Source organism: Podarcis liolepis (genome assembly GCF_965112155.1).
Source record: "Podarcis liolepis genome assembly, chromosome: 6".
NCBI classification, from domain to species: Eukaryota; Metazoa; Chordata; class Lepidosauria; order Squamata; family Lacertidae; genus Podarcis; species Podarcis liolepis.
In genome coordinates, this window is record NC_139559.1 from 30,513,820 (window position 1) to 30,539,469 (window position 25,650).

At 42.2% G+C, this 25,650-nt stretch overlaps 2 long non-coding RNA genes across 2 annotated transcripts; both read right to left on the bottom strand.

Annotated features, from left to right (window-relative positions):
* Positions 1-453: 453 nt before the first annotated feature.
* Positions 454-25,589, bottom strand: LOC310709151. Its single transcript, XR_014527361.1, has 3 exons — positions 25,500-25,589; positions 2,519-2,576; positions 454-721 (listed from the first exon to the last, which is right to left on the bottom strand). It is a non-coding gene; the product is annotated as an uncharacterized lncRNA (long non-coding RNA).
* Positions 16,937-19,139, bottom strand: LOC310709171. Its single transcript, XR_014527384.1, has 2 exons — positions 19,081-19,139; positions 16,937-17,193 (listed from the first exon to the last, which is right to left on the bottom strand). It is a non-coding gene; the product is annotated as an uncharacterized lncRNA (long non-coding RNA).
* Positions 25,590-25,650: the final 61 nt, after the last annotated feature.

Consider the following 25,650-nt stretch of genomic DNA (forward strand, 5'->3'; position numbering starts at 1 on the left):
TGTAGTCACTTGCTTAGAAATGAAGCTGGTTAATGATACTGAATTCTCACTTGGCAACTATATAGCCTAGCAAGAAGCAATTAGAAGATGCTGAACATCAGGGCAGCGAAGCATAAATGACAACTTGCCATTGAGGCACACAGCTATCACCAGCTTTGAGTACCTGATCTTACTTGTTTCATTGCCTCTCCATGAATTATCCAAGGCCCCAGGAAACTGAAGAAGCAAAGTGGCCTTTCCATGGCAGTCAAGTTTCCTGGTCTAAATAAAGAAAATGTGGATACCTAACTAGGGGTTCAATAATCATTGCAAATGTTTTAAATTTCCAGAATTTTTTTGTGGATACTATTATTAGGAGAGAGATGAAAAACAGAGCTATATTAAGAAGCAAACAGTTAAGCCACATGAATGATGTCAATAGTTCTTCCAATGAAACCATAATATTTACTGGAACAAAATATATTTTAGAAAGGCAACAGCTACAATACATAAGACTGGAAACCAGGCTTTTGGTAGTGGGAGAAGGCAGTACTTTGCCCTTTTGCTATGGTACTAGGAGTTGTCCTGACCTCCTTCACTGCTAAAACAAGAATATTTCCTTATACAGTCCATTTATTGGCTACTAATCAGCTGAAGCACTAAGTTGCTAGAAGTCATTGATGTCATCTTCTTGGGTGAGGAGATGTGCCTGCTCCCTTTGTACATCAAAATCTTGTGTTATCTGCATGGATGGATGAAGAATTTGATTCAGTTCAAGTTTAAAAGTGAACCTAGCTAATTCACAGTCTATGAAACAATATCTTCTCAAGCCAAGTTACAGATAGGTAGCTGTGTTGGTCTGCCATAGTCAAAATAAAAAAATTCCTTCCAGTAGCACCTTAAAGACCGACTAAGTTAGTTCTTGGTATGAGCTTTCGTGTGCATGCACACTTCTTCAGATACACAGTGCATGCACACGAAAGCTCATACCAAGAACTAACTTAGTTGGTCTTTAAGGTGCTACTGGAAGGAATTTTTTTATTTTCTCAAGCCAAGTAATATGTGCAAAAATGTGTATGCATAAAAATGCATATATTCATGAAAATAACATACAACAATGTTATATTAGAGTGAGCTGCTTTGCAAAAACATGTATATTAGGCAAAATTGCATATAAATGTGCATTTTAGGAGAAATTTGCACTAAACTGTTGAATTTTCATGAAAGCTTATTTTAAATACGGTAATAATTGCAAACTAATGTAGAGAACTGAACCAAAAGTTGGAAACATGAGAAAATGAGAGAAACTGAAATGCACATATTTGCCCATTTCTAGTTACCTGGGCTTGGTGCTTAGTCACACATATCCTATGCTTACTGTGAGTATAATGAGGTGGTGGCAGCAGCAAGAAGAGAACTTTTGCATTGCTGTTCCCATCTGCACCTCCAACAGCACCACCACTGAGAGTTCCAAGAGCCACAAGCAGATAACACCATCTGCCCAATTAGACCTATAAGAGTTAAGGAATGTCTTTTGCATGGAAAAGAGCAGAAGAAGCTAAAATGATATCTTGACCTCAAAGTGCCAGTATTAAAACACACTTAAAGGCTGAGGGCCTTGAGCTGAAAAGATTCCCAACCCTGACATAAAACTATTACAGCAAAAAAACTGGAGTAGCCAGACCCATATTTTAGAAGGTGGGACCAACATGGATCAGTCACTTAATGATAAGTATGTAAGAAGGTATCATTTTCATTGCATGACGTTCTGTTTCTGTTCCGCTGCAGTTCATCTGCCAATATTATTCATCCCACTGTCTGTTGCAGCAAATTATACAACTTGCATAGTTTATGTAAATTACATTGCCATTATGTTCTTCCACCCCACTCATTTCAATGCGAAGGAAATGCAATGCAAATGGGGGGAAATTTTACATATTGCTAGTGGACTGAAAGCAGCAACAACAACAGTGAATACTGATCATATATGCTGGATTGATTTCCATTCTGGACATGGGACAAATAAATGAACACCAGCAATTTCTACTCCCATCTCTGTTTTTGTCGAAATTCTTCGACATCCCTACTTAATGATAAAGTTTGTATTCTGCCATTGTATCACTGCTGCATCGATATTCATAAGCTGAATTATGTTAAATTGCTGTCTATCTTCAATAGACTTTAGGCAGGTTCCTCTTGCATTCCAAGCTTTGTGTCTGCTGGAGATTAAACTCTGCTAAAGGCTGCCTAGCTGTAATTCTTCACTGACAGTTGTTTCATTAGTTGATGAGGACTAGCTTAAAATAAACTTTAATTAAACTGAGAACTGAAATAATATGTTTTAGACTACAGATTGTTCCCATATGGAGCACTTTTGTTCCCTGAGCTGTGCTTTCAGTCCAGCTACTATTTAATCTATATAGATGCATAACCGGATGATGCTTGCTAACTAGAACAAAAAATTCATGAAGGATTTTGCAAGGTTCACATGAGACAGAGAAAACCATACTGCAGTAAACTGGCTACTGAAGAGGCTCACCTGGTAGCTGTCTTAATGGGACTCCAAATGACAAGAAAGAAAACATTGAAGCAAAATGCTAAAAAAGAGAGAAGGCATCAAATGATATAATAAAGGCAAGAGCAGACTTGTAAAAACCAGACAATCAAGACAAAGGGTGTAACATTATTATTATTTTCCAGGTCTTTCGTGTCCTACAAAAGACTGATGGTGCAATCCTGTGTAATCCTACTCAGAAGGAAGCCCTGATGAGTTAAGCCCCCTGAAGCAAGATGGCAGTATCCACTGGGACAGCAGAACCCAATGTCAATCTTTCTTTCCCACCTTGTTCCTGATGTAGATATTCCTTTACCCCTTCTTCCCTGATGGGGATGGGGTCCACCTCATGTGCCAAAATGTCTTGGGCAGCCCTTCCCTCTTCTAAGCATGTATAGCAGGGATGGGGAACCTGGTGCCCTTCAGATGATGTTGGACTCCAACTGCCATCATCCCTGACCTGGCTGGAGCTGATGGGAGTTAGAGTCCAGCAACATCTGATGGGATGTATGTATAGGACTGCGGCCTGAAATAAGAATATGTGAATGAATTAAGGGCTTCCAGCAGAGTTTAATAAACCTTTCAAACCTTAGTTGCTCCCACATTCTACAGATCTGTTCAACCATGTTATAAAAAAGGCGAAACTAGTTATACCACTGTGGCTTAATCCAAGTTTGATTTTAAGAGCCCAAACCTTTCTGCAGTGTATTCAAGACCCTAAATGGACTTCGATACTTTTCTGAATGGATTTAGCAAGGAGAGAGTGTACCACTGGTTTGTATAACCAGCACATCTGACTCCATTCCCATTCACATATACTTAATGGGTTTGGGGGATAAAATTCTATTTAGAGCACTGAAGTATATTGTAGCCACTTCTTATTTACCAGACTGAAAACATACATTAAGAAGTTATCACTTATCTTGCAGGAGAAAAATTGAGAGTGAAGGGCCCATTCCATGCTTTGCATGCAGCCGTACTTCCTCAGTTACTAAAATGCCTATTGATGTACCAGTCCAGGAAGAAATAAGATTTTCATTATGATATGCAGGCTGCAAAGATTGTAGTCTAATGGCCCCCTATTCCCAAGGAGGAACAAAATGGCTTGGGACCAGTATAAGTGAAGAAAGGCTTATATAGCATTGTGCAGACGTGTGCTCTGCACACAACAGAATGGGGGAGAGGATTGGAAGTGGGCTGCTAGCCTTGCCCTCAATCTCCATTCATTCAGTTCAATGTTCTTTCTGCACAAGGGCCTTCAGGGGTAGGAAACCTCTTTCTGCCAGAGGGATGCGTTGTCTTGTGGTCAATCTTTTGGGGGATGTATGCCAGTACTGGCTGGGTGGCGTTATGTAGCTTTCACTGCTTGCTTCCATTTTGTGTTCAGGATAGATTTGGCTGAAGACAGGATTGGCTGTGGTGGATGACCATATGAAAGGATGACCTTCCTTCTTTGACCTTATATACAGTCCTGTGGTTGCTTTCTGTATGCTTGACCATCTTGTCAGTGAGCTCATCATGAGGATCCAGAAAGTTCATTTCTCCTCAGGAAATGAGGTTGCAATAATGGTAGCATAATTGAGTACTGAATAAAAAGCACCAGTTGTGGGTTTTGACATCCTGAAACCTCTGCTTTAGACTCAGGATGCAGGCTTCTTCGACCAAGTGGGAATCCCATAGAATTGCAAATACAAACTAGACAGAACAATGGCACTTCCAGGATGAGTCAGACAATCTCAAGCCGTAAACATTGTTCTCAAAAGGGAAATCCATTCAGGAAGATCACACACACACCGCAGCCAGCATTCCAGATGAGTCATTATTTATTGACTACCTGCTCAAATATACAACGTATTAGAATTTGCAGTCCCCTTTCATTCCCTCACTTTCACAAAATTCCTTTTTGTTCCCCCATTTTATCCAACCTCCTTTCATTTTCTTCATGTTGGTCATCATTGGTCTTTTTTTTTCCAATTCCCCAAGACACACTTTGGATCCTCCACAAAGTACCAATAGAAAGTTGTTTTCATTGCCATGGAGGGCTTCTGAGCATTAGCACCCCAAGAAAGTCTTGCTTTTCCCATAGCCACGGTTTGGGATCCCAGCAGAAATCAGGCATGGCTTTGTGTCTCAGCTGTCCAGCCTGCTTCATTGCTTCTAGCTTCAAATTGACACATCTCCACTTATGCTTTTTGTTCTTTTAACTACCAGACAGTTGAGGGAGGGGACAACACCATTTGTCTTCTGCCAGACAGCCACTTCCTTTGTTACCTTAACAACCCATACTTACAGTGCCATTACCAAGAAATTTGTCTGGCTACTCCAGCAGTTGGATCCTTGTTGGATGCAGGAATTAGAAAGGACACAGGCATACAGTGGTGCCTCGCAAGACGAAATTAATTCGTTCCTCGAGTTTTTTCGTCTAGCGAATTTTTCGTCTTGCGAAGCACGGTGTCAGGAAAGTTTTGGAAAAGCTTCAAAAATCACCAAAGTCTTCAAAAACCTCAAAAAAGGCTACCACACCACGTTCTATGAGTTGCTCCTCGAAGTCAAGTCGCAACTGTATTAACGGTATTAAGAAAAAGGAAACAAACTTGCAAGACGTTTTCGTCTTGCAAAGCAAGCCCATAGGGAAATTCGTCTTGCGAAGCAGCTCAAGAAACGCAAAACCCTTTCGTCTAGCGAGTTTTTCGTCTTGCGAGGCATTCGTCTTGTGGGGCACCACTGTATAGCCTACTCCTTACAAATTCACAATATAAATTCCCTTTGGGGTTTGGTATCAGAGAGGGAATGCAGATGTGTTTGCAAACCAGCAGGAGAAGGATGCTGTTGCTTCATGAGATCTGCATAGCAGAAAGTCAAAATACAATGTAGAGGCTAACTCTCTCCATAGAAACATGAGTTGTTATGGGAGGGATGGAAGAAGAGCTTTAATCTACAAGTAATATCACACCTACATAACTGACATTCCCCTCCATCAGTTAGCAGGAAAACCTTCCTAGTTTTTAAGCTTTCAGACAAGCTTTCCAAAAGGCTGGCTGAGTTGAGCGGCTTCTATTAAACTTGCATTAGTTAAAGACAAACAATTTAGAGCCATTTATCTATAGCCACAAAGCCTCCAATTTAAACCCCGGAAGTGAGGGGGAGGGGGATAGGGAAGTATGAATCTACAGCCTTAGATTTTCTGTGCACTGCTTAGATCAAAAGACATCAGGATGAGTGTTTTGTGCAATGATCAAAAGACTTAGCAGAAGCTGCACCTGTCAGCAGAACAAGTTCAGTTTTGTATAGACAAAACCCAGAGTGGAGCTGGCATAGCATGAGAGACAGAAGGCCTCTGAAGCAGCAAAGTGTAAGTGCAGAGAGTGTATTTAGAGCAAGGATGTGTAAATATAGGATTAAATGCTAATGCCAGATGATAAAGTTCTAATGTTCTTTCATTAGACCATTCCTAGCTAATAGTTCCTTGATCAGCACATCTCCTGGAAGATAAATAGGATGGTAAGGGACAAATACATAAACAGTGCACCATGTCGATTGTTAAAATGAAATTGATGGATGGCTCTTCTTCCGTGAGACTCCTTTGAATTACTGGATATAGATAAAAAGACCCATCATGTTATACTCATATGCTGGCTCTAATGACTATTAATAGGTACCGGTTACCCACATACACAAGAGGTTCAGTCTTATGGCTCTAGCATTCGTTTCCTGTTCAGTGCAGATAACAGAGCACGGTACTGTATTAAGAACCATTTTAACTCTGCTCCAAGATGATGGCAGAAAGATGTTGCTTTGGCAGGGTTGACATGCTTTCCTCCCAGAAGCAGAGGGCTACCATTTGAGCCACCCAAACTGCTTTAACTGTGGAAACTGCAGAGAGCAAAAACAGAGCTTCTGGACTGTAGCTAGGCAGCCTCCTACTCTTATCAGCATGTTTTAAAGGAAATCTGATATGCCCAGTTTTAGCCCTCTTCTAATGGACATAGCAATGAGTTACATACATGCAGCTGCATGCTAAAACACTGGGCATTCAAGAAATGACTGCTGGTAGGTTGAGAGTTCAGAGGTAAAGTTTAGAAGCTAGCCCAGGTTCAAAAAGTCAAAGGAACTCTAGGCTATTTCACTCAAAATGGCAGCCACGTTGAGGTCAGTTCAGGTCCCCTCATTTAGCATCAGGGTAGTCTCTGTCACCAGGAAAAAGAAGGGACCACCCACTCAACCCTGGAATTGGGGTGGAATTCTCCAGGCCATCACCATAGACCCACCCCCTCTCAGATAAAATGCACTGCACTTTGTCAAAGCTCAACCTACACAGGGGAACATCTTACTCATACTGCTTGCAATGCATTGCAGACAAAACGTTCACAGAAAAGAATATATAGTTTCTAACTGCTTTGTAAGCTGCTTCCCGCTGCCTTCTCTGAATTCTTAGAAAATGGGTTTTGGTCACTGAATCATAATATTAATTTCAGAGCACATTATGGTTGCACGCCACCCCGATTCCAGGGGTTCTAGGTGCTCACCCAAGGTTCATGTTTCCTTTGGGGAATGAGGCACAGTGGAGACTGTGGTGTCTTTATGCACACTGCGCAGCTGTCCCATTTTAAGTGGAACATCCTGGATTTACAGAAGCCACCCCGGCTTCTGATTCCATTCCCAAACGTCTTGTTTTGGCTCCTGAACTCTGGCTGTTCCAGAGTAAAAGGCACACTTTTTTGGTCCCACACTCTGGTGCAAGACAGTTGCCTCCCACCAGATAGTTGGACCAAAAGACAGGACCAAAAGTGTCCTCTCACCTTGTGCCCATGTGCCACCCACTCCCCCTTCTCCTTCCAGAAGTGGTGCTGGCTTCCGGAAGTATGTCAGCTGAAAAGCTGAGTCTCTGCAGCCCTTGAAGCAGCAACGGCCATGGCCATCGCTGCAGAGGTGAAGGCAGCAGCAGTGGGCGAAAGTGTGTAAGGGCCTGGTCAGGGGTGTGGTGCAGGGGGAGGGGTGAGCCACAAGGGAGGGAGGGAGCCGAGAGTCGAGGGTGGGGCCTGAGGGAACTGGGGTGGGGCCTCTGTTGAGGTTGTGTCCCGATTTGCCTCACTGGGATGTTGGTCTGCTTTATGATATATTGTTTATTTACACATATATACAGCCTGAGCCTATGATCAGTGGCGAAGCTGCATGCTCTGGCACCGGCGGCGGAGAGCTGGGGGGGGCATGGCTGGCATGCGTCCTGGGGGTGTGGCACATCGCGTGTCTTGGGGGCGGCCGCGCTGGTACCCCCTCCCCAATGGTGCAGGGGGCAGTGCACTCCCTTTGCCCCCCGTTCCTCCACCAGTGACTATGATGGAGGGGTTCAGAACATTAGCACGCCAAGATGGCTTTGTTTCTCCCATAGGCATAGCCCTGGATCTAAACAGACATCAAACTCCACGTTCTGCCTGCTGCTTTGAGTCTCTGTCACATAGCTTCTTCCTAACCTAAGTTTCTAACTCACATTGCTCCCAATTCTCTACTGTAAACCCTGGCTTTATCTGTTGAGGGAGAAGTCCCATCTCTGTTTCTTTGATCCATTGTTTTGTTAATGGTTCATCCCCCATATTATCACCTCACACAGAAAGCTTAGACTAGCTTAACAAGCTTTTGACACTTGCTGATTCCACATGGGTCTCGTCCCAGGTTTAACATTCTGAGCCTTGATTAAATTCTAACAGTTACTGGTTCCAGGAATTTAGAAATGTCTAGCACCCACAGAACTCATAACATTACATTTGTCAATGCAATTTCTGTGCACGTACACACTGATGAGTTGTTTTGGAGGCAAAAAGATAAGGTTGTTTGTAGGGTTGTACTTGGCATTCAGATAGTGTGTTGTAAGGAATATGTATGTATTGTATGCTTCATTTCTGCGAGAGCATTCAAATTGGTTTGAGGGGGGACACTGAATAAAGTGTTAGCAATAAATCTGCAAGAAAACTGACATTAGAGCAGCGCTTGCCCAAGGATAAATAGCACCCTGTTTGCTGTTACTCCTGGATACATCCCCTTGCATGAACAAGTCTGGGGTATTCTTAGGTCCAGTATTGGCTCAGAGGGAAAGGGGTCTTTGCCCCTCTTTTTTATGGCAGGGAGATATATTTCTATCAGATTTTAAATGGAAATATGGAACATGGATCAACCAGGTTGCTCATTCACATTGCAAATGCAGCTCCTCTTATTTCTCTTATGTTTTGTCAATGATCAGATTTAAAATTAAGAAACAGTATGAGAGAGCAGTGCAAGACAGTGATGTAAACCTTACGTATGAAACTAGCAATGTCTACTTACTGGCTGGAATATATGTATCTCGGTGACTTGTAAAGCTCGCTTCAAGCATGAGATGAGCATGACATTTAAAGTGAGGCAAAGAAGAAATCAAGTCCTCCCTCTATGCTTCCCTCTAATACGCAGGCTGTCTCCAAAACTTCTCACTCCCAGCAGTAGCAATGTTGGACTAAAGGAAGAGAGGGAGCTCTCCCATTCCTCCCTTTAACTTGGCTCCCAGCTACTGTTATGAACCAAGCATCACAAGCACTGGGAAATGAAATTTCCCCAGCACAATTGACCTCTGCTGGTTGCAATGGGGAAATTGTGTTTCCCAGTGCTCCTAACACCTGGCTTGCAGCCATAGCAGCAGGAGCAGCTTGCCTGGTGGGGTGGAGCCATGGTAATAGCTTCCCAGCAGTGGCCTTGCTATCACTTACCAGGAGAGGGAGGGGGAGGGGGAAAGCAGTAGTGCGGTCAGGGTTGCACAGTGTACCAGTGGAGCCAATCCAACACTCCTAGAGCACCAGTGTTGTCCCAACCTCAATGCTGTTCCCTTCACTGGCCCAGAAAATCGTAATGATGCTCTCGCCAGGGGGCTATGGCTGTGACTCTGCCCCACCAGCAGCATGAGAGATGCCACGGGAGTCTCAGAGTAGCCCCCTTCCTTTCTCCTAGGAGCCATCTACGTAAGTAGTTTGGAGTTAGAGCACAGGTTTGGAGGCAGGCAGGCACAGAGAGGTAAATGGGCAAGAGAGAAGGAGGGTTGGTGGCTCAGAGTTTGGAAGAGAATCAGGTCCCATCTTGTTCCTGGTGGCATTGTTGTCAGAGATCTCTGGGTATCTGACTGAGCTTCAAATTGGACTTGAAGTAAACCAAGCTATTTTCTGAATGTTGAAGGAAATAGAATTCAGTTTTCCAGGTCCAGGTCTGGCCTGCCAAGGGAGTTCATACCATCACCTACTAAAACACTCCATCTATGAATACTCCATAAAGTAGATTTCCAAGAATGGGTTGTTACTAGCGTCACATTTTCAGTAATTTTGTTAATGTTGTAAACATTGCCACTGACAGGAGAAGCTTTGGTTTGTAATTTCAGACTGATAAATCCTGTATCTAAACATGGATGCTTTTTGTGGAGAGAAAAATCTCATTTAATTTCCTAACTTGTTCCATGCTTTAAAAAACACAGTGTGTTAACTTCTGAAATAACACACAAGACTAGTACTTCTGAACTGTTCCCAGAACATTGAACTGGATGCATGTTATCTCAATCAAGTTATACACTCATCAAGCTGTTTTGAAAATGGCTACAGAATACTAAACAATACAGGCGAGCAGATCTTTGATAAGACTTTTTAAAAGAGCTTTTCCAGTGCTTAACAGAGCATACAAAATGGGCCAGCTATATAGCCCTAAGTATTAGGCTGTCATAGGGTGAAAAAGTCATGGGTTATGGTTCATTGTGTAATGATTTCTGGACACCAGCAAATAAATTATCCATTTTAAATTAAAGAGAGTGCCTGACAGTTTTTTGAATATCATAAATGTATCTAAAAATCATAAGCAAACAAGGTTCTCTCCAATATCTTACTAATATGAAGAACTTTCTCGATGAATAAATATCTTAATTAAACACAAGTAATTAAACTAAAAGCCCTATCAAATGTAGCTTGTCACTCAGCATACAACATTTAATTCAATCTTTCTTTTCCATTCCCTGGTACCTTTTCCCCCAATAAACAAATTCATTCACAGAAGATCAAGTTTCACTAACCCAGAAAGCAGATGACAGTCAATCAGCTAATTGACACAGGAAAGGCTTTTATATAAATGTTGTCTAATTAAAGCTCATATAAAATTTAATGTTACACGGGCTTCTTGTGTTATACATTACTCTGTTACTAAACATTGCCCTGCGCCATTAAAGATTGTGGAAGCCATGTCAGAAAACCCAGAAAGACGGGCCATATATTTAGGCTTCACAGAAAGCAGCTGCTCTTGAACTATGAGCGGAATCATCAGCTATACTAATAACAAACTCAAGTGCTGAGTTACAATGACCATGTAACCAAAACAGAGCTACTGAGGAACAAGAAGGATGTTTGTAGTAGTAGAGAAAAAAACCTTAGCAATAAAATAAGGGTGGGGAATGAAGTATCCTGGCAGAAGGCATGGCAAGTTGGCTGGAACCCTGATGAGGAGTTCTCCACGATGCAATACAGTATTTACTTCCTGGTCCCACTTGTAGATACCATGTACCGTATTTTTCCATCTATAAGACACCCCCAGGTATAAGACACCGCCTATTTTTGCGGCAACAACCAATCGCCAGTCCAGCCTCGGATATCCATGTACAAGACGTCCCCTTATTTTTTATATTATTTGGGGGGGGGACCTGGTCTTATACACGGGAAAATACGGTAATTGAACATTGTTTTCCTCTGCACTTGGTTCATATTCATAAAACTGATCCAGATTAGGACTGTGCCATGTAGAAAGGGGGGATTTAAATGAAGTGTAGGGAACCTTTGGCTCTCCGAACATTGCTGAACCACAACCTCCATCATCCCTGATCATTGGCTATGCTTCCCACTAAGTGAATCTTATAGAATCCTTTAAGAAGTACACAAACAGAGAGCACATAGCAAAATAGCTGCTCAGGAAGTAAAAACAGAACATTAATTCAAAAAGAATTAATCTAACTCCATCACTTGGTGGTCAAAGGGTTTGGTGATGCACCTTCTCAGAAAAAATGTCCCATGCAGAGCTTTTTCAGAAAGTTGTTTGCAAAGGAAATATACGTAATTTTCCGTTCAATCATTCGCTAAGTCTGCTCTTAAAATATTCTAATTTCTTGGTGGCTATTTTATGTTGAATGTTGAAAGACTAGGTCTTTTAGAACATTGTAACAGAATCCTACTCATCTCTGAGATATTAGCCTTTCCCCAGCTAAAATCTGAAATAGCTGCTCTGCTCACCCTTCTTAGTTTTACAATTTAGAGAAAGTTTAAGAAACAGTTGACATGTAAGGGTTAAGCTCTCTTCAATGTCTTTGGGGTTATTTTTAAAGCTATTACTCCTGAGTTTATTAATAAAAATCAGGATTTAATACACCTGAGTTACATACATTATCTCTTCATTCCAGTGTATAAGACGCTGTCAGTAAACCTTCAAGAGCCAAGTGTTGTGTGCTTTTAGTCTTAGTTGGGTTTAGCTACCTGGTTTCTAAAACACTGAATTGTTTCACAAGTCAAGAGATGGATTTTTAAATCCTCCAAATCTTGCAGCAAATATACAGATCTTCGTCTAGAGTTACAAATCCGATCAGAAGGTTTGTAAAGCCCCACAAAAGATTTATCGGGGCAAGTTTTCATTTAACAACTCTGTTCTTTGCCTTGTTGGACATATACATAAGTGACTTAGGAGGATTCCAGAGTGCTGTCTCCTATTTGGGTTAGATTGATAAATCCTTCTCTTTACCTGTCACACCCACAAGTCAAAATCCTGATCTAGTTATCGGTTGTCTGTGTCTGCTAAGAAACTCAAAGCTAGGAAGGTGCTGTACACAAAGAGGAAGGAGAATGTTCACATCTGCAGCAGCATTCTGGCTGGGAGTGCAGTTTATTCCCATCCCACTCATCTCTGCCAGTGAAAGGCTTAGGAATATTCTGCAAGGGCTTTTTCTGCCTCTCAGAGATGATGTCGTGCATCTACAGCTGCTGCACAGCTACATATTTAGGCACCGTGGTGGAATGGTAGGACTGGCCCCAACCAGACAAAAAGCCTGCATTGTGCTTTCCCTTCCCCCTTGCCCAGCTATGAGAACTGCCCTTCTCCAAAAAGTATCCGCTGTTTGCTCACTTCTGCAATCAGTGGTGATGATGATGAACCCCACACTTTAGCTGAAAAGGCTTCCCAACCAGCTTACAGATATCAGTAAGGCATTCCCTGTGCTCAGGTTCTCAATAGAAAAGTCACAATTAAACAAAAGGAACTGGTAGGGAGTAGGGAAGAAGCAAGCTCTGGCTGTATTGCTTAGTTACAGAGATATTGTAGTGAACACTAAGAATGGAACAATTTGGAAAGCAGGCTAAAGTTCCTGGTGTTTCAGCATAGCTAATAGAGAGACCGTGCAGTTGAATCTCTCTCCCACCTCTCCGCATATGGACCAACCTGGACCCTGCAATCATCACCTGATGCCCTTCTTTGCATGCCTCCTCCACAAGAGTTCCAGAGGGTGGCAACACGAGAATGGGCCTTTTCTGCGGTGGCTCCCTGTTTGTGGAATGCTCTCCCTAGTGAGGCTCGCCTGGTGCCTCCATTACATATCTTCAGACGCCAGGCAAAAACATTTCACTTAAACCAGGTGATTAACATTCTATGGCTTTTTAAATGTGTTTGTGGGAGTAAGGAGTTAATCATCATCATCATAATTTATTATTTATACCCCGCCCATCTGGCTGGGTTTCCCCAGCCACTCTGGGCGGCTTCCAACTGAATATTAAAAACAATACAGCATCAGACATTAAAAACTTCCCTAAATTCCCTAAGTTATTGATTTGTTTTTGTTTTATTATATATTCTCATTTTGTCTTTTTCTTTTCCCCCTGAGGGGGAAGCCTCATGTAGCTAGTCTTTAGTGTATTTTTTGTCTTTGTTGGAAGCCACCCAGCATGGCTGGGGAAACCCAGCCAGATGGGCGGGGTACAAATAATAAATTATTATTATTATTATTATTATTATTATTATTATTATTATTATTATTTCAGCAAAGCTGATGGAGATGCCCCGCAACCTCCTCTCTCTCCCATAGCCTGGTAGAATGACTGCTATAGATGTCTCTTGAGGAAGGAGCCTGTACAGGTGGTCATTTAGCAGAACCAATAGAGAGGCCCTGCAAACATATCTTAATCCACATTTCCTGGGTTGGAGATTGTGCTGGCTTCAAACACCCATTGGGTCTTGATCAACTGCCCAACATTGCCCAATGTTCCACTGGAACAGTCATGGAAAACTAGGGCATGTTGACTCAATCTGCACCTCCTAGACTAATGTGAAGAATGGAACTTCAGTTAGTCACCAGGTTTTGAATTTCCTGGATTTGGGGCATAGTTCTGAGCTTTAAAAATATATCAAGAATTTAAAATGTGCATTTTGAAAGAAAATGTGTTTTAAAAATATGTAGTTGTGTGTGTGCTTAAATGTGAAGGGGGAGCAGAAATCGGAGATAAATGCAGATCATACATTTATGCAGTTATACAAAAGAATCCCTAGTTGGGGATGGGGTAGCCATTCAGTTTGGTTCACATTTTAATGCAAACCTGCCCAATTTGCACTTGTCTGAGATGATATGCAAACCAAATCAGTTATCTTTAAAGTTCACCATTCTCTGAATTTTGCAATGCAATTCTCCAGTAAATATAGGGCTGCCATACGTTTGGATTTTCCCAGACAATATTGGGGTTTCAAAGGCAGAATTGATGTCCAGGGGGAATTTCTGAAACGTAGCACTTTGTCCTGGATCTTAGATAAGTCAAAAAGTTCAACAACTTTTGGGGTGTCCTGGTTTTTACTTTTCGAAATATATGGCAAGCCTAGATTGTGTACAAAAATGTGTATATTGTAGGGGGGTTGTTATGAAAATTAATATGTTGGTGAAAATGCATTCTATTTGGGGGAAATGCTTGCAAAAATGTGTGTTAAATGAAATTGCATGCAAAAATGGGTATATTCAGGGAAATGTACACTAAAATAATGACAGGTTTTTATTGGGGCTTTTAAAAAAACCGCAGACTGAAGAAGAAATATGGTGAACTGAATATTGGAAAAATGAGAAACTGAATGGCATATTCACTTATCATTAGAGCATCAGAAAAGCTCTGCTAGATCAGGCCAACAGCCCATCAAGTCCAGCATTTTCCCCTCATGTTGGCTAACTAAATGCTCACAGGAAGCCCTAAAGCAGGACTTGAGTTCAGCAGCAGCAGCTGTCCCTGTGTCTACCAGTTAAGTGTGTTTATGATTTAGAACAAACATACGTATCAAACATACGTGAAAAGAGGGGTGGGGAGTTTTTGAAAAAGAGTAGCAAAACAGGTTATTCAGCAGCTAGCAAGATGGAAAAGTTGACGGCCTGACAGCCCAAGAGAGGGCATAGTATTAGCAGATTTTAAGGAGAGATTTAAATGAGAGTTTCAGAATAACGTGTCTGCTTTTAGGCTTCCGAATAAAACTAGGGCAGCGATGAGGAAATGTGAAGAAGAGTGCATTTGGTAGAGTGCATTTTCATTGCATCAGTCTCTAGCCACTAACCTGGAAAATATAATCACTGCACCAACCGTCCCCCTTACAACAGGGCTTCTCAAATTTTCTTACTGCAGGCTTATACAAGTCAAAATTAAAAACTGTTTGTGCTTTTACTCACGTAACCAAGGCAGAATAAATATATAAGGTTTCCACCAAAGGTTTTGTTCTTGCTTTCAGAAATAAATGCACTGTGGGAGACGAGAGGAGAAAGACCCTGCAAACCCTTACCGGATTTTAAGAAAGTGTTTGGACATTGTGCCCTATAGACAAAGAGCAGGCAGGTTAAACGTGGTCTTAAGCCAAGATTGAAACTCCCAAACAAGAATGTGCTCAGCCTAAAGCAGGTATGCAGTAGGATCTATTGAATCAACAGAGCCAAAAAAAAGCGTGCCCCCCCCCCGCAAGTCTATTTGCAGCAAAGGAAGAGCAAATTGGGGCAGGGGTGTTCAACTGAGGGTCACAGCTAGGGAGGGGAGAGTTACCTCTTTCATGCCTACCCATGATCCCTTCAAAATTGGCCCTCCCCAAATGCAATTAACCCTTGAAATAAGACTAATTGCAACAGGGGGAGTGCATTTGGGGCAGATGCCATAGGTGGGGAAGGAAGGGTTAACTCTCCCCTCACCAGCTGTGATTGAGAGCTAGCACAGGAAAGGCATTTCCCACCTTGCCCCTCATCCCCTTCTGCCCTGTCCGGCTGTAGATGCAGCCATAGCTGTGACACTTTCAAAAGCCCCACTGCTACCAGCCAAGGCTGAGGTTTTTGGAATGCAGAGACTCTGGCTACATCCATTGCCATTGCTCCATGAATATGGTGCAGTGTCCAAACGGATCAAAGTTGTTATCACAGGGTCATTTATTTGTCTTTAATGTTGAGTCGTTGTAGCAATAAAGTTAGTTTAATATGATATGGGGTTTAGGGGGTATTTTTAATTACCGAAGGGAAAACATTAATTAAAAAAAACTTATTAAAGTACCCCAAAACAGATGCAGCTTTAAACTTTGGCTTCAAAAAGAAGGAAAATAAATAGCTTTCTTCTGCATTTCTATGTGCCTGTAAATCAGCAATGCTCTCACCATCTCATACTGCTTCTGTTTGGCCATTCTCCCTGTCTCTGTTTTCATGTTTTCATTTTTCTATGGCTGTATAGAACATATTTCTCATTTAAGTAGTTGCTTTTGAGAGTTGTTGCCATAACAACCATTTCATTTCACGATATGCACACTATCTCTGAAATACAGAATTTCTCCTTAAAGGAGCATGTGCCATACACATCAAAAGGGAATATGCACTCATTATTCTTACATTATTTTGCAGGAAAATAGATATATATTTTTTTAGTAAATACATTTTCTAACTTGATTTTTTTGTTCACTGGAACCATGGCTGGTTGTTAGGGGGGGGAGGGAAGTTTAGCTTGCCTATCATGCGGTATCTTATTGTTTCCAAAAATATTAAGAATCCTTATTGCATTCCCTCCTCTTCTTAAAAAAGATATTTGAGTTAACTGTGCCACAGTTAATGCATTTTAAATCTATCCCAGTAGATAGTAGATTTTGTTTGCATGTTTTTGCTCACTGTTTAAGAAGCCTTTTATTCCAGTCCTGAATATATTTATGTTGAAATCTCACCAGTTCTGATGGAACACAGCTTCCAAATAAGTTAGAGTTTCAAGATTCAAACCCTGAGGTAACCCATTTACCTTTTAAGGCTGCAATCCTATGGGCACATTTGCTTGTGGTAGGATAACTCCCTTTTAAGACAGTTTGGTGAAACTTACTTACAAGTAAACACACATATTAGGTAGAGAAGAATATTCTGGCAGTTGGAAGGTTGCCATATGTCCTCTTTTTCATGGGTATGTAAAATGAAAGTCGTCATAGCGATCCGTAGTTAAAAGTAGAAGTTGGCAAATGTGTCCTCTTTTTTGCTCTTCAGAATATGGCAACCCTAGCAGTTGTGTAGTTTTCCTATCATGGCATTTAGCAACAGAAGAAACTACACTTGCTGGAATTTTCCTTCTATGTATTCTTCTATTTTTCTCAGCGTTTTGCACCTGGGATAAGCAAACACACACACACAACGAAATTATTTCATGGGGAAGGGCTATAACTCAGGGGTTGAGCATCGGGCTTTGCTTGCAGAATTTGCCAGGTTTAATCCCTGGCCTCTCCAGGAAAGGCTGAGAGAGTTCCCTGCCTGAAACATAGGAGAGCCTCTTCTAGTCAATGTAGACAATACTGAGCTAAGACAGCTTCCTGCATTCCTAGGTTCATGCCCAGAGTAATTTTTAATGCTTTTCTTTGAAAATTTTGGTGTTACTATAGGAATGGATATGTAGTACATTTCCAACTAAACCCGTGTTCACATGTTGAACCATGTAGATTTCCAAACTTGGGTTTCCAGCTATTTTTGGACTACAGTTCTCATCATTCCTGACCACTGGTCCTGCTAGCTAGGGATGATGGAAGTTGTAGTCCCAAAATAGCTAGAGGGCCAAGTTTGGCCATCACTGCTCTAGAACAACCTTCCCCAACCCAGTGCCCTCCTCACACACCATGAATAAGGTGTGTTCTGCCTCTCCAGAATTTTTTTTTTAATAGTTTATCTTAGAAGTGCAATTGACTAGGCCACAAAAAAAAATTGTTTCTCTTTAGTCAATGCCACCACTGAGAATGGCAATGTTTGTGAACTTCTGGAGGAGGAACATGGTGGACTGAACATCTTTTGCCAGCAGGCTGCTGATGGAGATAATTATGTGTTGATTTATGATAGCCAGCCATAAATCTTGGCTATCAAATTCATTCTGGGGGAAAGAGTGAACAGGGGATTCAACTATGATGCTCTGAAAAAGCCGCTTTCAAGGGACCGAGAAGCTGTCAGCACCTGGGAACTCTGGCTGGGTTAAGTGACTTGTGAGTGGAGGAATCAACATCTTGCCCCAAAGCCATTATGTTTTAGGCAGCTGAACTCTCTTCATGTTGCCAGATTCCACTACTGATGAAGGAGGTGTGATAGGTGGCACCATGCAGGTCTTCTGGGAGGCAATTCCATGTGCATGGAGTAGTGAGGCAGAAAGGGTGGAATATTTTGAGGGAGCAACAGGCCTTATGATGGCTGAAGATAGTGGAGTGAGAGAAGTAAGGGTCACGGGCATGGGCGTATCTTGATATAACTGTATCCAGATAAGGGAGGCAAAACAGTGTAGGGCTTTGAAGATATATTTAACTGCTTTCCTTCTCTTGCCCTCTAGCCAACGCGGAAGTTACACAGAATGTGACAGGTCTCCTTCAGCATCCTGTGTGACAATACAGGGGATCCTGAGGCACCCTTCTGGGACAGCTTGCTGTAGTCTGTCCTGGCAGCAGTGTGCAGATTGAAGCAGGGGCTCTGTGTGACATTACGTAGAACACAACTCTGGGATTGCTTCCATCATCAGCTGCTGCATACAATGTGCAATTTGAGTGATGCACCTCAGCACACTCTAACGCACTGCAGGAGGTACGCAGATGTATCTCTGGAGCTACATGCTGCAACAGCCATCATTTCTCCTCTGGGGGGGAAATGCAAATTGAAAAAACCCATCAAGGATTGTGATCCTGGCGGTGTGACCTCTTTCAGATTTTGGGTTGCAAATCACCAGCTGAAGAATCATCTGCATATTTGGTTATCTATACACAGCCTGAAAAAGCACTGGAGTTATCTCAGGATCTGGACTGGATTATCCTAAAATAAATTTGCTCAGGCTTTCAGACTCTTAATTAATTTAGAAGTGAATCCCTATTTTGCAAGTTGAAGTAACACAAGAGTTTTCCGGAGTAACTTTTCTATTTTTCATTTTGTAGCTTCACATAGTGTTGTGTTGTTTTGTTTTTAAAAAAAATCATGTATGCTCTATAGAGCATCACACTTATTTTTGAAAATGTCTTATTTATGAACTTACCCCAGTTACTTTGTTTTTTTGTGTTGTTGTTTTTTTACCTTTTCTTTGCAACTCAAGATCAGTGAGAAACAAGCAAAAGATTCTGCAGTACTTATACTGAAAGAGGTCATACATTATTCAAGTTATTTGCATGTATTTGGGCTTCCACCCCACACCAATCCACTTTCTATGAGCCAGGAACAAATAGATAACACAATTCAGTATTGGTCAAATTGATGGGGGTGGTGGGAGGGAGGAGAAATAGATGGGAAAACACAGCATGCCACAGAAATGTTAACTGGAACATTGTATTGTAGTATATATATATTGGTGCAGTTTAATAGCTTGGGTTTACCATCTTTAAAAAGAAGTTAAATTACCTATACCAGGCCTACAATAGTATGCACACTTAGTTGGCATTAAGGATCAGAAAATCTGCCCACCATTTCTGCTTCTTTCCCTTTCTTATTTTTCTGGTTTTAACTTTGGTTCTCCACATCTCTACATCAGCTTTAGATTTTTTTTTAAGTCCTCATAAAAATAATCATGTAAGTAATCATTAAAACATGAAGATTTTTGTCCAATATGCACATTTTTGCAAAGCATTTCCCCCTAAATTAATGCAATTTTTTTTCTGAGTTGTTTTCACCACTATATGTGTTTACATGCATGCTTGACCCTAGTAAAGTAATTATTGTGCACATTACTTGGTTGGAGAAGTATGAATTTTGAAGGGTGGTGGTGTTTTGGTTTGTGTGTTGTTTTGGGGGAGTGCGAACTAGGTAGATTCAACCTTGCACGTGAATTGAATCCCATTTCTTTCCCATCCCTACTTGGGAGTAAGCACCACTGAACACAGTGGGACTAACTTCTGAATAGAGAAGCACAGGGATGGGTGGCACGTGGATTTAAATGGCTTAGCTGTCATCACACCAATGCTAGTGAATACCTGTCCTCAGTGGCGGAGCTTCATGCTCCGGCACCGGGGGGCAGAGAGCAGGCGGGTCGGGGCTGGCGCATGTCCCATGGGCAGGCTGCACTGCCCACAGTGGTGGGGTGTGCGTCCTGGGGGTCGGGTGCACTACCTGTGGGGGCGGGGCGCCCAGTGCGGGGGGGGGAGCCACAATGGTACCCTGCTGGGATCACGCTGCCGGGGCGGTATGCTCCCCCTGCACTCCTCTTCCTCCACCAGTGTCTGTCCTCACCCTAGTTGCTCATGCAGATGGAAGATATGAGATCCCAGGGGCAGACCACGAAAGTGGACTTGGAACACAAACTATGTAGTCCAACACTAGGATATTTGATCAGTAACCTAAAAAAGCACAGTAATACACTAAACGGGTGGACTGTAGCTTAATGGCAGAACACCTGTGTTGCATGCAGAAGATCCAAGGTTCAATCCTTGCCATCTCCAGCTGGTGTAAAGTAGCTTCCTACATTCCTAAATCTAACACTTGTTAAGTCTGTGCATACCCTATTGCAGATATTATGCAGTTTGAAGCAACTGGATGCATAAAACCAACTCTTTTAGAAATGAAGCATTGTCCAGACCCATTAGATTGTTCAAAACTTTACTTGCAGAACTTTCTTCAAAGCAGAACAGAAACATCAAATGATACATCCAAATAGCTCCATAAGACATATGCCAGTCCAAGGTAGAGCATCGGCATCCTACAAAATATGAAATAATTCCAACAGACCTAGAAGCAGAGGTGTGTCTCTCCCTAAAACCTGCATCCTGCTGAAGAGTCATTTGCATCTTTATGCTCACAGAGTCTGAGAACACAGAACTCCAGCCACCACCCTTCCAAGATGGCAAATTCAATACCTCTCATATGATCTAAGGTTAAAACACCACATCAGAGCTACCTGAGAGCAATAACAGTTAATTATCAACCCATCAAGGCAGCTCAGAGAGCCCTTTTTGCTCTTAATTTAGCTTAGTATACTTCAATGGAATCTCCTATGTTAGATCTTTTCAGCAATACACAGGCATTCCCATTTCAGTGTCAATTAAACAATTATACTTAACAAACCCAACAGCAATAAGCCATAAATATACTGCTGGACTGTTGGGAGCACTGCCAGATCAGAGCAAATGTTCATCTAGACCAGCATCCTTTTCCCACAGTGTGTGAGGTAAAAGGTAAAGGTAAAGGACACTTGGATGGTTAAATCCAGTCAAAGGCGACTTTGGGGTGCAGCGCTCATCTCGCTTCAGGCCGAGGGAGCCAGCATTTCTCCACAGACAGCTTTCCAGGTCATGTGGCCAGCATGACTAAACTGCTTCTGGCACAATGGGACACTGAGACGAGTGCCAGAGCGCACAGAAACTCCGTTTCCCATGGTGCCTAGCCACAAGTCAGCTAGGAAACCTGCAAACAGGGCTTGAAGGCATTAGGCCCTTTTGACTTCCCCGCCCTGCCTGGAACTGGTGTTTCACCCCTGAATATGGGGGCTCCCTTTATTTGGAATGGCTAACAGCCATTGAAAGGCCCTCTATTACCTTGACTAATCCCTAAGCAAACGACTCCTGCCACATCTTGTAGTTGTGAATTACAGGAATTTATTCTGTGTTGTGCAAATAGGTTTTATCTTTCTCTGCCCTGAACCTACTACCACCCTCGCTGCATGACACTCACATTTTATCTTACAAGAGAGGGGTGTGGGATGATTTCTCCTATTTCTGACTACTCTAAGCAGAGGTAAAGAAGCCAGAGAACTGAAGAGAAAACTGTAGTTGATCATAAAGTCTATGGAGGGGGGGCAGGGAGCTCAGAGACAGAGGTATATAACCTCAATATTCCATTTGCAAAAAGGCCTGACTGGTGACAGCCTTTAAGAGTTCTTGGTATGTCAAGGAAGCTGTGGCCCTCCTGATGCTATCAGGCTCCACTTCCCATCAGCTCCAGTCAGCATGGCCAATGGCCAATGGTTAGGGGTGCTGGGAGCTATGATCCACACCATCTGGGTGGGACCACAGGTTCCCATCCCTAATCTACAATGACTATTTGGAGGAAGAAGAGGCAAGCTTGGGAAATAGTGTACCAGTGTTAGAGGACATAGTTGGTATGTAGGTTCAATCACAGACATCTTCAGTTAAAAGGATCAGGTTTCAGGTGATGTGAAAGGCTTCTGGAAAGCTAAATACTAGCCATGTGGTGTCAAAAAGCTTGGACTTGGGCATGAGAGATTCAAGTTCAAATGTCAGCCATAGAGAGTCACTGTGTGACCACAGACAAAATCGTTCAGCTTAAACTACCTTTCAGGAGTGTTGTGAAGCTGCACCAACACACCTGAGCAAATCTGGAAACCATCAAGCTGTTTCTTTCTTCACCTTCAGTGGAGATTAAATTCTGAGGCCATTCTTAGAAGTAAGTTGAGCTTTTCTAAGCTGCTTTCAAAGAAACCATCATATTATGAACAACGTAAACTGATGCTCAATCCAAGTAAGATGGAGATAGTGTTGGTAGGTGGTTCATCTGACTGTGGGTGGGTGTTCAACCTGTTATGGATGGGGTTGCATACGTTCCCTCTGAAGGATCAGGCTGGAAGTCTTCAGGTGTTGACAGATGCAGCACAGTCACAGGAGCCCCTGTTAGTAACCTAACAAAGAATGCAGCACCTTCCCACAAACACTTGAGGCTGGTGCCCCAGTTGCAGCCAGTCCTGAGCGGAGAAAATTTAGCCACGTTATTCATGCCCTGGTGACCTCTAGCTTGGACTATTGCAACGTGTTGCACACGGGGTTGCTTTTGAATATTTCTCAGAAATTTCCATTTGTAACCTAGCAGCTGTGTTTTATACTAAACTGGACCGCCTACAACTCTCTCCAATAACAAATATTTATTTTTTATTTAAACAATCTGGCAAATACAAAAAAGAATGAACAACAACTAGCAGTGTTCTTCTGTTTCCTCAAACGTACAGACTGTTCAGCCATCTATTCCAGGACAAGAAACAGATGCTCAATTCCATCCAGAATATATGCCCTTAAATGATCTGGGTGCAGGTGTGATCGACTTTATGCCATTACAGGTGGTGAATGGCAAGAAGGCATTCTCAGTTATGGTGCCTCACATTTAGGTTGCCAGTAGAAAGGGAGTTCTAGGGATCCCACAGCAAAGTTGGCTTACTACATTTTGAAGTAAGTGAAGTAAATGAACTGTACCCATTACCATGTGAAGAAGCATGCTTTGGGCCAGTCACTGCCTATTAGCCAAACCTACCTCACAGGGCTGTTGTGGGGATTAAATGAGATGGGGGAGACCCATGTGTGTGACCTTGAGCTCCTTGGATGAAAAGGTGGGGCAGAAATTAAATCTATCTATCAATCAGATACTTCAGGTGGCCCTGCTTTAACTCATGCCGCCTCATAGAGGGTCTGCTTTCTATGCTCAGAATCTCTCCCAGGCACTCCACTTCAGTTTCAGATTCATCCCAATCCAATGTGCACCTAACATCTGTTTTCTGCGTTGTTTTTCCCCACCGCTGCTGAGATCAGACAGCAATACGAGCCCTGCTCAGAGTGAATTCCAAACATAATGAACTAGGAGCGTTAATAAAAACAACAAGAAGGGACAAACAGATAGTGAAATGGCAACCGGCAGATATAAATGAGATGAGATTTTAATATAGATAGGCTTGACAAAGACAGACCTGGGGAGCCTGCATCCTGATCAGAGAAGATCACCCAGGGTTCTTCCAGACAAGAGCTTAATATTGCAAACAGGTCATTGGCAACAATTTTTTTAATGCCAGGTTTTCCGTGGGAAGGGTAAATCCAGATTAAATGGGGGGGGGGGTTTGAGGCTGGCATTTTGATGCCAAGGTTGTCGTGTGGATGCCACAAAAACATGCATGGCTCCAAAGCACTTTTCCCATAATAAACACCCACCTGGAAGCATTACTAGTCACACAGGAGAAGACAATTCTATCAAGGAATTCACTGTTTGTTACAGAAGGGGAAAAGGAGAGTAGCAGTTTCTAGAACAACGGTTTGTTTGTTTCTGCAGAAGCAACAATCTTCCCCCATGATGTCTTTGGGTGTATCTTGAAACCATGTGGCTGTTGAGCAGAAAGCATAAACGAGCCACTAGGCAGGGCATTTTCCTCCTTCAAATACGCAATTGATTTTCTGATCTATGCATTGTGCAATTGTTCATTCATTTACTTCAGAAAGGAAAAGCAGGTAAGTGGCCAAATCCATTTGTTTCAGGCCCAGCAGCACCCAGAAGCTGCCACGGGACCTTACTCTTCTTCCCAAGCTGTAACACCACTTCCTGTAGCTGGTATTGCCACCATGCCCTCCAGTGGAATCTTAATAGGACTGAGGATGTAGGTGGGGGAGATAAATGTGGAGGAAGAGCAGGGCAAGCGAGGCCTTTGAGTCTGAAGTTCCCTACCCCTGCTATAGGCAGGCAATGGAAACCACAGTCAGGATTCCCAATGCCCAATTCAGGCCCAAAGCCATCTGGTATGCAGTATCCTAGGCCACCAAGACACAGTTGCCCCACAATAAAGATATCAGGAACTGTATGATTAGTAATAAGTGGGCAATCACAATGGGTTATCTTAGAGCATCTTATTTATATACTTAATTTTTTTAAGAAAAATCATCCACACATATGACTGGCAATTGCTCCACAATTAGCAGCTTCCCCAGGTCACAAATTGGGCAGGAGAAAAGTATTTCTGTGGAGCTGATTTTGTGAGGTATCGAAGTATCCATAATGTATGTGTGGCCTGCAGCTAAGTTTCCATCCACGGTGAAGGATTTACTTTGGCATCAATTTCTTGTTGAAAATAAAACTGTACTAAGGGCAGGATGTTGCTTTTAACTAGCCTGAGATGACTAATTATTAAACTCATTTTCTAAAGGTTAGCATATACAGAAAAGCAATTATATGGAGATTAAAACAAGTTCAGAAACTTGATTCATTCTGAAAGTATGGTAAACCTAAGTCTTGTACTATTTCTGAGTTTTAATGACCTCAGGAACATTTTATTTAACTTAGATGTCAAATGCAATTTCGAAATGAGAGATGAAATATATTTCATGGGTTTTCTTTCTTTTTCTTTTTTTACATAGTACAGAGCACAAATTTCACAGGCTGGGTTTTTTTCTGAATTTCTGCAGCTTGGCACGGATGCCATACATGAAGTTTAACCCATTAGATTTGGCACTCTCAGAAGTATGAAACTGGAACTTGGAAGCTAGATAACACAGGATTTTCTTGCTTTTGACTATACCTCAGTTAAAATAAATCAAAACTTAAGCTCCGTCAGGTTAACCTAGTAAAGAGGTACGTCCACATTTATAATCTTAGCTGGGTTGGTAAGTTAACATTCCACAGACTGAGTCTTCCCCCGCAACCAACAATAGATTTCCAATCACTTTACAAAATATTGATCAATATGTAATAAACACATTCACTCACAGTTTCAGTCGCAAGACAAAGGAAGACAAACCATGCTTTAATGTTGTATCTCTTTGCAGGGTTGGGGGTGGTTGTATGTAATGCCTCAAGCATGTCTGATTGTGTGTTCGGTTACTATGGAAGCCTTTACTGCTAGGTAGCTCCAACTTCA